We start from the raw sequence: 14,414 nt of genomic DNA on the forward strand, positions 1-14,414 counted from the left end.
ACTTTAGCTACACAATGTTCAAGAGCAACTTTCAGAGTCTCTTCTGACATCCATTTTGGTCTTTTCTTTCTTTCCTGTCTTTTTAATGACCTCTTGTTTCCTTCATTTGTGATGTCCTTGATGTCATTCCACAACTTGTCTGATCTTCAGTCATTAGTGTTCAATGCACCAAATCTATTCTTGAGATGGTTTCTAAATTCAGGTGGGATATACTCAAGGTGGTACTGGCTCTTGTGGACTTGTTCTAATTTTCTTCAGCTTCATTTTGAACTTGCCTATGAGCAATTGATAGTCTGTTCCACAGTTGGCCCCTGGCCTTGTTCTGACTGATAATATTGAGCTTTTCCATCATCTCTTTCCACAGATGCAGTTGATTTGATTCCTGTGCATTCCGTCCAGCATTGTCCACCTGTATAGTCACTGTTTATGTTGTTGAAAAAAAGTATTTGCAATGAAGAAATCTTTGGTCTTGCAAAATTCCATCATGTGATCTCCACCATCATTTCTGTCACCAAGGCCACATTTTCCAACTAATGGTCCCTCTTCTTTGTTTCCAACTTTCACATTCCAATCACCAGTAATTATCAATGCATCCTGATTGCATGTTTGATCAATTTCAGACTGCAGAAGTTGGTAAAAATCTTCAATTTCTTCATTTTTGGCCTTAATGGTTGGTGGGTAAATTTGAATAATAATTTTATTAGCTGGTCTTCCTTGTAGGCGTATCAATATTATCCTGTCACTGACAGCATTGTACTTCAGGGTAGATCTTGAAATGTTCTTTTTCACTGTGAATGCAATGCCATTCCTCTTCAGCTTGTCATTCCTGGCATAGTAGGCCATATGATTGTCCAATTCGTAATGGCCAATACCAGTGCATTTCAGCTCACTAATGCCTAGGATATTACTGTTTATGCATTCCATTTCATTTTTGATGATTTCCAATTTTCCTAGATTTATACTTCATACAACCTGCTTATCAGTTATTAATGGATGTTTGCAGCTGTTTCTTCTCATTTTGAGTTGTTCCACATCAGCAAATGAAGGTCTCAAAAGCTTGACTCCATCCACATCATTAGTGTCAACTGTACTTTGGGGAAGCCGCTCTTCCCCAGTAGTATTTTGAGTGACTTCCAACCTGAGGGGCCCATCTTCCAGCACTATATCAGACAGTATTCCGCTGCTATTCATAAGGTTTTCATTGGCTAATTTTTTTAAAAGTAGATCGCCAGGTCCTTCTTCCTAGTCTGTCTTAGTCTGGAAGCTCAGCTGAATCCTGACTGCCATGGGCAACCCTGCTGGTATTTGGATACTGGTGGCATAGCTTCCAGCATCACAGCCTCAGGCAAGCCTCCACAGTATGACAAATTGACAGACAAGTGGGGATCAGCAGAATTAGTGGCCCGTAAAATTTCAGGTACAGAATAAAGACACGGCATAGAATTGGATACAGTAGGAGAATGACCTTTTTGTAGTAGTAAGGTAAGTGCTTGTTAATAGCAATAGAGTTCTTCACTTAAAGTGTTTTCTATCATAGAGCCTAGTGTTGATTGACTTCAGCTAAATCTAATAACATTTCTCCTGTTTCTGAAAATTTTATTTGACAATTGCCTTTAGATAACAGATCTATTCCTAGCAAATTTACTGGACTGTATAAGCTGAGTAAAAAGGGTGCATGTTCTCTACAGGACCTAAAAAGACAGAAACAGGCTGGGAATGGGTTTAAATCTGTTCCTGATTAGTAACCCTCACGAATCTTGATGTTTTATTACTCCGAGGCAATGGCTTTTGTAAATTTTGGGAGTTTATAACAGATAAGGTAACACCTGTGTCAACCAAAAATTTATGTGGTTCTCCATTTATTTGAGTAGTAGTTTCTCCTAAGAGTTCTGTGCTACCATAGGAAAAGCTCCTGATTTGTCCCTGGAGTCTCTTCATTCTGTCTCCTTCTGGGCTACATCTAGAGTTAGGTTGCCCAGTTTATTTTTTAGTTTTAAACATTCCCTTTTAAAATGTCCAGGTTTATTAACAGTAGTGACAAAGGGCAAGTTACTGGGCACAGTCTTAGCCATATGTTGGTTGGACTGGTTCTGTGTGTGGAAATTACTCTGAGGCTGGGTGTGCAGCTGCTGTAATTGCAGGGCCATAGGTTGATTTTAACTTTAGTTCTCTGTTCAGCTTTCCAAGCCTACTGTTTAAGAGTTTGAGAAAGCTTATAGTCTAGAGTGGCTAGCTGTGAAGTGTTTTCACTTTCCCAATCTAGTTTATGGTATTTTACTGACTCAGGAAGCTCCAGATGGAGGCCATTAACAAAAATAATTGAAAGCAATACAGGATCCAGATTCTTCTAGCTTTAAGCCAGAGTGTTGTTGAGACAGTGTGATCAAACAGTCCCTGTAATCATAAACATTTTCATCTTCATTTTGTACGCAACCCTGAACCTTGGTCCAATCTATTTTTTGGGGGAAAACCTTTGGGATAGCTTTAATAAGGTTTGTGACAATAGCTCTGGTCTGTGCTATTATTTCCATGCCAGGAATGTTAGGCTGGATTGTTATGGATTTTATAGGAGTTTTCCATTGGGCCTTTTCCATCCACCTTTGAGCGTCACCTGGCCCTATCAGTGAATTTATTAAATTATGTAAGTCTGCTAGACCAGGTTCATAGGTATCAGACAAGATTCCAAATTCTTGAGTGAATTTGTGAGGATTTTCATAAGGGTTAGGAGATGCCTTCGCAATAGCGTGAGTTCCATTTTGATCAAAGGGCAAAAGTAACTTGTGGTGGCTTCTGAGCCTCTTCAGGATATTTAATTTTAAAAGGCATTTCATAAACAGCTTTTACTTCTAGAGGTTTCTTGAGATAATATGGAGGTTCTGTAGGCGGGATTTCAGTGGAGTAGGTAGATAGAGAGGGGAGTAATTGCTGGAGGGACAGAGGGAAAGTAGGGAAGCAGGGTGTCAGAGGCTGAGGTGAACTGCTAACACTAGGGACTTCACCGTTTTGGGAAAGGGAGCTGTTTTGAAAAAGGGAGCCATCTTGGGAAAGGGAGGTTATAGGGGCTGCTGCCTGGTAGATAGTCATTGAGGTTACAGAACTGTGACACTGTAACTCTTCAATTGGTTTAGCTTGTTTTGAACCAGTTTCCTGCAAGGAGGCAAATTTATCATTATGATTTTGTTTGGAACCTTCCAAGTACCAATTAAGAAATGCTTCTCATTGCTTTAGTTTTATTCATAAATCCTTAGCCTCTAATTTGCTGCACAGGAAGTTCAACTAAGTTAAGCGAAATGACCCTCACAATTACCACTGATCCTTTAAATTTCCCTTCATAAGTGCATGCCATTAGCTTAAATGCAAGACCAAACCAGGGCCATAATGCTTAGTCATATAATCAGCAGGAGTTCCCTTACGGGGTCTTCCTTCAGTCTTGGATGTGGCATTCCCCATCTCATGGAGAAACTTATAAGTATTAAAGACCTAAATGTGCACAAAAAAACCTTACGGTGCACCACAAAGAAAAGGGAGTTCAGTAAAGCAGACTGGCCATGAGATGGCAGCCCCACCAAACTTAATTTGGTAATGAACCCAGCGAGATGCTCAAGACATGAGCAGAAAAAAAAGTATAGAGAATAGATAGCCAAAGAGCCACCTTTGCAATACGCAGAGGCTCTGGTCTGAAAGGCTTGCCTCCAGCAAACCCAGAGAATTTGAGGAGATGGTTGTGGGCACAAAGGGCCCTTGCTGGTACCAGGACAAGCTAGTTCCGTGACTTCTTGGGAATGTAGAAGATAATATTCCTTCAGAATCCTGTGAACTATGCCATTAAATGTCATAGAGTAACCATCTGTACTCATTAATGTAAAACTGAGAGATTTATTGAAAGAAAAGAGACAGTTTGAGAGGTGGAGCCAACATGGGGCTATCGACAGAAGCACAAAGCCATCCCTCCACAGCAAAGACCCAAAAAACTAAGTAAAACAGAGACAAATGTCAATCCTGGAGCCCTAAGTATCAAGTGAAGAGATAACTCTCAAGGACCATCCAAAACCAAAAGAATTAGAACAGGGAACCAGAGAGGTTAATCTGTAAATGACAGCAACATCAGAACAATAAAAGAGGGAATAAAAAGTGTAGGTATAGAACTTTCTAATGGAGAGGAAGGCAAGGCAATACCAAGTAATAATAGACTGGTTCAAACCTAGGAAGATAACTGCAAACTTCAAGGTAACCACAAAGAAGTTAACAAAACTACTCATCAAAATAAAGAAGAAAAACAAAGTCTCAGTAAAAACAAAATCTACAAAAACAAAAGAAATGAAAAGAATTCCACAAACAAAAGGAATTCAGCAAATGAGAGTAAGAGGAACAAAGAAAATGTCAGCACCACACACACACAAAAAGCACTACAGAATGACAGCAATAAACTCACACCTATCAATGTTGTTGTTGTTGCTAGGTGCCGTTGAGTTGGTTTTGACTCATAGCAACCCTATGCACAACAGAACGAAACACTGCCCAGTCCTGCGCCATCCTTACAATCACTGTTAGGCTTGAGCTCATTGTTGCAACCACTGTGTCAATCCACCTTGTTGAGGTCTTCCTCTTTTCTGCTGACCCTGTACTTTGCCAAGCATGATGTCCTTCTCCAGGGACTGATCCCTCCTGACAACATGTCCAAAGTATGTAAGAGGCAATCTCACCATCCTTGCTTCTAAGGAGCATTCTGGTGGTACTTCTTCTAAGACAGATTTGTTCATTCTTTTGGCAGTCCATGGTATATTCAATATTCTTTGCCAACACCATAATTCAAAGGTGTCAATTCTTCTTCGGTCTTCCTTATTCATTGTCCAGCATTCACATGCATATGATGCGATTGAAAATACCATGGCTTGGGTGAGGCGCACCTTAGTCTTCAAGGTGACATCTTTGCTCTTCAACACTTTAAAGAGGTCCTTTGCAGCAGATTTACCCAATGCATCTTTTTATTTCTTGACTGCTGCTTCCATGGCTGTTGATTGTGGATCCAAGTAAAATGAAATCCTTGACAACTTTAATCTTTTCTCCATTTATCATGATGTTGCTCACTGGTCCAGTTGCTAGGATTTTTGTTTTCTTTATGTTGAGGTGCAATCCATTCTGAAGGCTGTGGTCTTTGATCTTCATTAATAAGTGCTTTGAGTCCTTTTCACTTTCAGCAAGGAAGGTTGTGTCATCTGTATAACGCAGGTTGTTGTTGAGCCTTCCTCCAATCCTGATGCCCCGTTCTTCTTCATATAGTCCAGCTTCTCATATTATTTGCTCAGACTGAATAGGTATAGTGAAAGAACACAACCCTGATGCACACCTTTCCTGACTATAAACCACTTAGTATCCCCTTGTTCTGTCCGAACAACTGCCTCTTGATCTTTGTGAAGGTTCCTCATGAGCACAATTAAGAGTTCTGGAATTCCCATTCTTCGCAATGTTATCCGCAATTTGTTATGATCCACACAGTTGAATGCATTTGCATACTCAATAAAACACAGGTAAACATCCTTCTGATATTCTCTGCTTTCAGCCAGGATCCATCTGACATCAACAATGATATCCCTGGTTCCATGTCCTCTTCTGAAACTGGCCTGAATTTCTGGAAGTTCCCTGTCGATATACTGCCGCAGCCATTTTTTAATGATCTTCAGCAAAATTAATGATATTGTTCTATAATTTCCACATTCAGTTGGATCACCGTTCTTGGGAATAGGCATAAATATGGATCTCTTCCAGTCAGCTGGCCAGGAAGCTGTCTTCCATATTTCTTGGCATAGACAAGTGAGCACCTCCAGCACTGCATCTGTTTGTTGAAACATCTCAATTGATATCCCATCAATTCCTGGAGCCTTGTTTTTTGCCAATGCCTTCAGGGCAGCTTAGAATTCCTCCTTCAGTACCATCGGTTTCTGATCATATGCTACCTCTTGAAATGGTTGGACATCGACTAATTCTTTTTGGTATAATGACTCTGTGTATCCCTTCCATCCTCTTTTGATGCTTTCTGCGTCGTTTAGTATTTTCCCCATAGAATCCTTCACTATTGCGACTCGAGGCTTGAATTTTTTCTTCAGTTCTTTCAGCTTGAGAAATGCCGAGCGTGTTCTTCCATTTTGGTTTTCCATCTCCAGCTCTTTGCACATGTCATTATAATACTTTACTTTGTTTTCTCCAGCTGCCCTTTGAAATCTTTTGTTCAGTTCTTTTATTTCATCAATTCTTCCTTTCGCTTTAGCTGCTCAACGTTCAAGAGCAAGTTTCAGAGTCTCCTCTGACATCCATCTTGGTCTTTGCTTTCTTTCCTTTCTGTGTCTGTCAGTTTGTCTTACTGTGGGGGCTTGTGTGTTGCTATGATGCTGGAAGCTATGCCACCGGTATTCAGATACAAGCAGGGTCACCCATGGAGGACAGGTTTCAGCTGAGCTTCCAGACTAAGACAGACTAGGAAGAAGGACCTGGCAGTCTACTTCTGAAAAGCATTAGCCAGTGAAAACCTTATGAATAGCAGAGGAACATTGTCTGATATAGTGCTGGAAGATGAGCCCCCCAGGCTGGAAGGCACTCAAAAGATGACTGGGGAAGAGCTGCCTCCTCAAAGTAGAGTCGACCTTAGTGACACGGTTGGAGTAAAGCTTTCGGGACCTTCACGTGTTGATGTGGCACAACTCAAAATGAGAAGAAAACAGCTGTAAACATCCATTAATAACGAGAACGTGGAATGTAGAAAGTATGAGTCTAGGAAAATTGGAAATCATCAAAAATGAAATGGAAAGCATAAACATCGATATCCTAGGCATTAGTGAGCTGAAATGGACTGGTATTGGCCATTTTGAATCGGATAATCGTATAGTCTACTATGCTGGGAATGACAACTTGAAGAGGAACGGTGATGCATTCATCGTCAAAAAGAACGTTTCAAGATCTATCCTGAAGTACAACGCTGTCAGTGATAGGATAATATCCATACACCTACAGGGAAGACCAGTTAATACAACTATTATTCAAATTTACGCACCAACCACTAGGGCCAAAGATGAAGAAATAGAAGATATTTATGAGCTGCTGCAGTCTGAAATTGATTGAACATGCAATCAAGATACATTGATAATTACTGGTGATTGGAATGCAAAAGTTGGAAAAGAAGAAGGATCAGTAGTTGGAAAATATGGCCTTGGTGGTAGAAACAATGCCAGAGATCAAATGATAGAATTTTGCAAGACCAACAACTTCTTCATTAACCAACATAACGGCGACTATACACATGGACCTCGCCAGATGGAACACACAGAAATCAAATCAACTATACCTGTGGAAAGAAATGATGGAAAAACTCAATATCATCAGTCAGAACAAGGCCAGGGGCCGACTGTGGAACAGACCATCAATTGTTCATGTGGAAGTTCAAGCTGAAACTGAAGAATAAACTATGTTAATACCTCAATTTTTTCTTTAATTCCCTCACAAGTGTTTCTTTTTGTGTAAAAACTTTTTCTTGACTTTTTATAATAGTGATCTCATATAATATTTGTCTTTTTGTGATTGACTTATTTTCCTCAGCATATTGTCTTCCAGGTTCATCCATGCTATGAGATGTTTCACAGGTCCATTGTTATTCTTTAACGTTATGTAGTATTCCATCATGAGTATGTACCATGGTTTATCCATTCATCTGTTGATTGACGTTTAGGCTGTTTCCATCTTTTAGCTATTCTAAATAATACTGCAATGAACATGAGTGTGCATATGTCTGTTCCTGTCACAGCTCTTATTTCTCTAGGATATATATACCCAGAGTGGGATTTCTGGATCATATGGTATTTCTATTTCTAGCTTTTTGAGGAAGTGCCATATTGTTTTCCATAGTGGTTGTACCATTTTACATTCCAACCGGCAGTGTATGAGAGTTCCGGTCTCCCCACAGCCTCTCCGGCATTTGATGTTTTCTAGTTTTTTTTTTTTTTAATCAATGCCATTATTACCAGTGTGAGACGCTATCTAAATTTAGTTTTGATTGCATCCCTCTAGCGGCTAATGATCGTGAGCATTTCTTCATATATTTGTTGGCTGCCTGAATGTCTTTTTTTTGTGAAGTGTCTGTTGTTCATGTTCTTTGTCCATTTTTTAATTGGGTTATTTTTCTTCTTGTTGTTGAGTTGTTGGCGTGTTCTATAAATTTTAGAGATTAGGCTCTTGTCAGATATGTCATAGCTAAATTCTTTTTCCTAGTCTCTGGGTTTTCTCTTTACTTTTTTGGAAAAGTCTTTTGATGAGCATAAATATTTGCTTTTCAGGAGGTCCCAGTCATCTAGTTTACCTTCTGCTGTTTGTACATTTTCCATTATGTCATAAATTAGGACCCCTAGATTTGCCCCTCTTTTTTCTTCCATGGTCTTTACGGTTTTAGGTTTTACATTTAGGTCTTTGATCCATTTTGAGTTAATTTTTGTGTGTGGTATGAGGTATGGATTGTGTTTCACTTTTATGCAAATTGATATCCAGTTTAACCAGCACCATTTAATGGATTTTGACCCTTCGTCTAAGATTAAATGTCCATAGGTGGATGGTTTTATTTCTGGGGACTGAATTCTGTTCCATTGGTCTATCTGTCTGTTGTTGTACCGGTACCAGGCTGTTTTGACTACCATAGCTGTATAGTAGGTCCTGAGATTGGGGAGTGTGAGGCCTACTACTTTGTTCTTCTTCTTCAGTAATGCTTTACTTATTCCGGGCCTCTTTCTTTTCCATGTAAATTTGATGATTAGTTTTTCCATCTCATTAAAGAATGTTGTTGGATTTTGGATTGAAATTGCATTATATCTGTTGATTGCTTTGGGTAGTATTGTCATTTTTACAATGTCAAGTTTTGTTTTTTTTTTAAGTCTTCCTATCTATGAGCATGATATGTTTTTCCATTTATGTGGATCTCTTTTGGCTTCTTGCAGTAGTGTTTTGTAGTTTTCTTTGTATAAGTCTTTTACATCCCTAGTTAGGTTTATTCCTAAGTATTTTATCTTTTGGGGGTATTGTAAATGGTATTGTTTTCCTGATTTCCTTTTTGGAGTTCTCTTGGTTAGTGTAGAAAAACCTGACTGATTTTTGTATGTTAATCTTGTATGCTGCCACTTTGCTAAGTCCTTCTATTAGTTCCAGTAGCTTTCTTGTAGAGTCTCTGGGATTTTCTATACATAGGATTGTGTCATCACCAAATAGGGATAGTTTTACTCCCTCTTTACTAATTTGGATTCCTTTTATTTCTCTATCTTGCCAAATCGCTCTAGCTAGGACTTCCAGTACAATACTGAATAAAAGTGATGATAAAGGGTATCCTTGGCTAGTCCCCATTTTCAAGGGGCATGTTTTCAATCTCTCTCCATTGAGAATAATGTTGGCTGTTGGTTTTGTATAGATGCCCTTTATTGTGTTGAGGAATTTCCCTTCTATTCCTATTTGCTTAGAGTTTTTATCAAAAATGGCTATTGGACTTTATCAAATACCTTTTCTGCATTGATTGAGATGACCATGTGACTCTTTTCCTTTGTTTTATTTATGTGGTGCATTGCATTGATTGATATTCTAATGTTAAACCATACTTGCATAACTGATATGAATACTACTTGGTCATGGTGTGTTATTATTGTTTGATATGCTGTTGAATTTTGTTGGCTAAGATTAAATGGAGCAGCATGAGAAAGAGGTTGTAGGGGCCTAATGTCCTGGGTATTGTAGCATTGTTTCTGCATGGCTTGCATAATTAGCTTTTACTATACCCCAGTGATTTTGTGATTTGTGGTTTGTTTCCTTCCTTCCCTCTCCCATTCTCCATGATTCTATGAAGTTTAAAATTAACCTATGTTCCTCTTGGAGAACCAGAACAACAATCGATAAGATCTGGGACGAGACAACTAGACAATGGGGGCACATCTTGTGACCAAAACCAGGATGGCATCAGAGGACCTCTAAGAATACCCACAGAAGGTCAACATGTTTGAAATGGGGTCAACATGCCCCCTTAAAGGAGAACTGCCATTCTCCAGATTCTTTACGCCTAAGCCCTTACCCTGTAAAATCCTCCAGTTGGCTCTGACAGACAGATTTTGGAGGAGCCCACTCCTCTATGTCTCTTGTTTGCCAGCATACAATAAAGCCCTCTTGCTGGTTACCTCACCTCTGTCTCAGTATTGGCTTTGTGGCAGGCGGTTCGAATTCATGTTTTGTGGTACCAAGATTTTGTTGAGAATTTTTGTGTCTATACTCATGAGGGATATTGGTCTATAATTTTCTTTTTTAATGGTGTCTTTGCCTGGCTTTGGTATCAAGGTTATGCTGGGTTCATAGAATGAGTTCAGGAATATTCCTTCCTTGACTATGTTCTGGAGTATTTTGAGAAGGATTGGTGTGAGCTCTTCACTGAATGTTTGGTAGAATTCTCCAGGGAAGCCACCTGAACCAGGGTTTTTTTTTGGGGGGGGGGTGATTTTTTTTTTTTTTTATGTTCTCTTCAATTTTTTCTTTTGTTATGGGTCTGTTTAAATTTTCTACTTCAGTTAGTGTTAGTTCAGGTAGACAGCGTGTTTCTAGAAATTTGTCCATCTCTTCTAGGTTTTCAAATTTGTTGGAGTTTTTCATAGTATTCTGTTATGATCATTTTTATCTCACTTGGTTCTATTGTAATGTCACCCATCTCGTTTTTTATGTTGGTTATTTGCATTGTCTCATTCTTTTACTTTGTCAATTTGGCCAGTGGTTTGCCTATTTTATTGATCCCCCCCTAAAGAACCAACTTCTAGTCTTGTTGATTCTTTCTATCATTTTCCTCCTTCCTATTTCATTTATTTCTGCTGTGATCTGTGTTATTTCCTTTTTTTCTGGTGACCTTAGCTTCTTTTGCTATTTTTTTGTTTGTTCGAGTTGTAGGGTTTTAAGCTATTGATTTGGGCCCTTTCTTCTTTTTTTTTAATGTGTGCACCTCTTGCTATGAATTCTCTATGCATGCTTTTGCTGTATCCTACAGGTTTTGGTATGTTGTTTTCATTCTCATTTGATTCTTGGATTTTTTTTTTTTTTTCATTTTTAATTTCTCCTACTACTCAGTGGTTTTTTAGCAAGGTGTTATTCGTTTTCCAAGCATTTGATTTTTCCCTCTGTTCTTTCTGTTATTGATTCCTAGTTTTATAGTGTTGTGGTCAGAGAAGATGCCTTGTATATTTCAATGCTTTTGAGTTTATTGAGGCTTGTTTTGTGGCCTAAAATACGGTCTATTCTAGAGAATGATCCATGTACATTGGAGAAGAATGTGTACTGTGCTGCTGTTGGATGGAATGTTCTGTATATGTCAAGACGTGAAATTGATTGTGTTATTTAGATCTTCTGTTTCTTTATTTGGTTTCTTTCTGTCCATCGAAAGTGGTGTGTTAAATTCTCCCACTTATTGTGGCGCTGTCATTTTCTCTTTTCTATGCTGGTAGTTTGTTTTATGTATTTTTGGAACTCTGTCATTGGGTATGTAGATATTTATTATGGTTATGCCTTCTTGGTGGGTTGTCCATTTAATCATTTTATGATGCACCTCCTTGTCTCTTATGATGGATTTTCCCTTTTTTAAAATAAAACTTACAGTGCTTTAGGTGAAAGTTTACAGCTTAAGTTAATTTCCCAGTCAAAAGTTCATAGACATATTGTTTTGTGACATTGGTTGCAATCCCTGCAATGTGACAGCGTGCTCCCCCTTTCCACCCTGGGTTGCCGTGTCCATTTTTCCTGCTCTTGCCCCTTCATGCCTTCTTGCCTTGCTTTTGGACAGGAGTTGCCTGTTTGGTCTCATATATTTGATTGAACTATGAATCACATTCCTCACTCTTATGATGGATTTTGATTTAAAGTCTATTTTATCAGAGATTACTATTGCCATTCCTGCTCTTTTTTGGTTACTGTTTGCATGATGTATTTTTTCCACCCTTTGCTTTTTAACCCGTTTCTGTCTTTGTGTCTAAGGTGTGTCTCTTGCAGGCAACATATTGATGGGTCGTGTTTTTTTAAATCCACTTTTCCATTCTCTGTTTCTTGACTTATACATTTAAACCATTCATATTCAGTGTGATTATTGATAAGCGTAGGCTTACTGTTGTCATTTTGTTACGCTTTTTGTTGTGGTGTTGCCATTTTCTTTGTTCCACTTAATTTTCTGTGCTAAGTTCTTTCCGTATACGTATTTTCTTTTCATTTCCTTCATTGTTGTTGATTTTGTGTTTACTGAGTCTTTATGGTTTTCTTCTTCTTTATTTTGGTGAGTAGTTTTATTAACTTTATTTGTGGTTACTCTGATGTTTGCCTTTACCTTCTTAAATTTAAAGCAGAGTATTGTTTCTTGATACTGCCATGACTTCCTCTCCACGTGGAAGTTCTATATCTACGCCACTTATTCTTTTTTGTTTTAAAGTTGTCATCACTTACAGATTGACGTCTTGTTCCCTGTTTTCAGCTCTGTAGCTTTATTTTACTTTTGAGATTTCTCTATCTGGATTGACATCTTGGTGATGCTGTTATGTGGCTTACTCTCAGGTTGTTGTCTGATGTCATTTGTTCTCTATTTGAAGGACTCCCTTTAATAATTCTCGTAAGGGTGGTCTGGTTTTTACAAATTCCTTTAATTTCTGTTTATCTGAGAATGTCCTAATTTCACAATCATATTTGTGAGACAAATTTGGTAGGTATGATTCTTGGTTGGCAATTGCTTTCTTTTGACATTTTATATATGTCACGCCATTGCCTTCTTGCCTGCGTGGTTTCTGCCAAGAAATCAGAGCTTAGTCTTATTGGAGTCCCTTTGTTGGCTATATTCCCTTTTTCCTGAGCTGATCTCAGAATTATCTCTTCGTCTTTGGACTTGGAAAGTTTGATTATGGTATGTCTTGGTGACTTTCTTTTGGGGTCTATCATGTATGGGGTTCATTGATCTTCTTGGATGGAACTCTTCTCACCTTTCATGATCTGCAGAAGTTTTCTTCCAGCCAATTTTCAAAAATTCTTTCTGTGGTTTTTTTTTTTTTTTGGTCTCCTCTTGTCTCAGTCATCTAGTGCTGCTAAAACAAATACCATAAGTGGATGGCTTTAACAAACAGGAGTTTATTCTCTCAGTCTAGTAGGCTAGAAGTCCAAATTCAGGGCATCAGCTTCAGGGGAAGGCTTTCTCTGTCAGCTCTGGAGGAAGGTCCTTGTCATCAATCTTCTCCTGGACTAGGAGCTTCTCCACGCAGGAACCCCAGGTCCAAAGGACGGCTCTGCTCCTGGGGCTGCGTTTTTGGTGGTATGAAGTCTCCCACTCTCTGCTTGCTTCCCTTTCCTTTTATCTCTTGTAAGATAAAAGGTGGTGCAGGCCACACCTCAGGGCAATTCCCTTCACATTGGATCAGGGATGTGACCTGAGCAAGGGTATTACATCCCACACTAATAATCTTTAACACAATCTAATCTTACCTCATTAACCACAGGCAGAGATTAGGATTTACAACCCATAGGAAAATTATATCAACCACAGAATGGAGGACAACCACACAACACTGGGGATCATGGCCTAACCAAGTTGACACATATTTTTGGGGGACACAATTCAATCCATGACACCTCCTATTCTGGGATTCTAATCATGAATAAATTATTCGTTTTCATAGTTTCCCACATAACTCTTAGGCTTTCCTTTTTTTTTTTTCATCTTTTTTCTGATTGTTACTTGAACAAATAGGGGTTTGTCCTTTGTTTCACTAATTCTTTCTTCTAGCATTTCAATTCTACTTCTATGTCCTTTGATTGCATTATCTATTTCTTATATTTTATTTTTAATCTTCTGGATTTCTAGTTACTGTTTTTGTATGATTTCTAATTGTCTATTTACTTTGTCATTTTGTTCTTATATTGTTTTTCTGAATTCTTCTAGGGTTTTGTCTGTGTTTTCTTTGATCTCTTTGAGGATCCTACATATAAGCCTTTTGAATTCCTTATCAGGAAGTTCCATTACCATCTCTTTCTCAAGAAGGTTTTCTAGCCCTTATTTTGGTCACTTGGTTGAGACATCTTATCTTGTTTCTTTATATGATTTGGCATTGTATGCTGTGTCTGAGGCATTAAGGTGTTATTTCATTTACTTATGATTTTGTTTTGTTTTTGTATATCAGGGTGGCACTCTCTCCAGTGGAGGAAGGGTGGGTTGAGTGGCCAGGGGTTGTGCAGATGCTCTCTCCCGCAGGGGAGGGGCAGGGCGGGCAACTGGGGGTTGCACAGGCACTCTCTCTGATGAGGAATGGGTAAGGGCAGGTAGCCAGGGAAGGGGGGAGAGAAATATAAAAGGAGAGGCTCATCTATTGCTCCATGTTTGCTACCCACCCGATTGG

This window comes from Loxodonta africana, chromosome 19, assembly GCF_030014295.1.
Source record: "Loxodonta africana isolate mLoxAfr1 chromosome 19, mLoxAfr1.hap2, whole genome shotgun sequence".
Classification (NCBI taxonomy): Eukaryota; Metazoa; Chordata; class Mammalia; order Proboscidea; family Elephantidae; genus Loxodonta; species Loxodonta africana.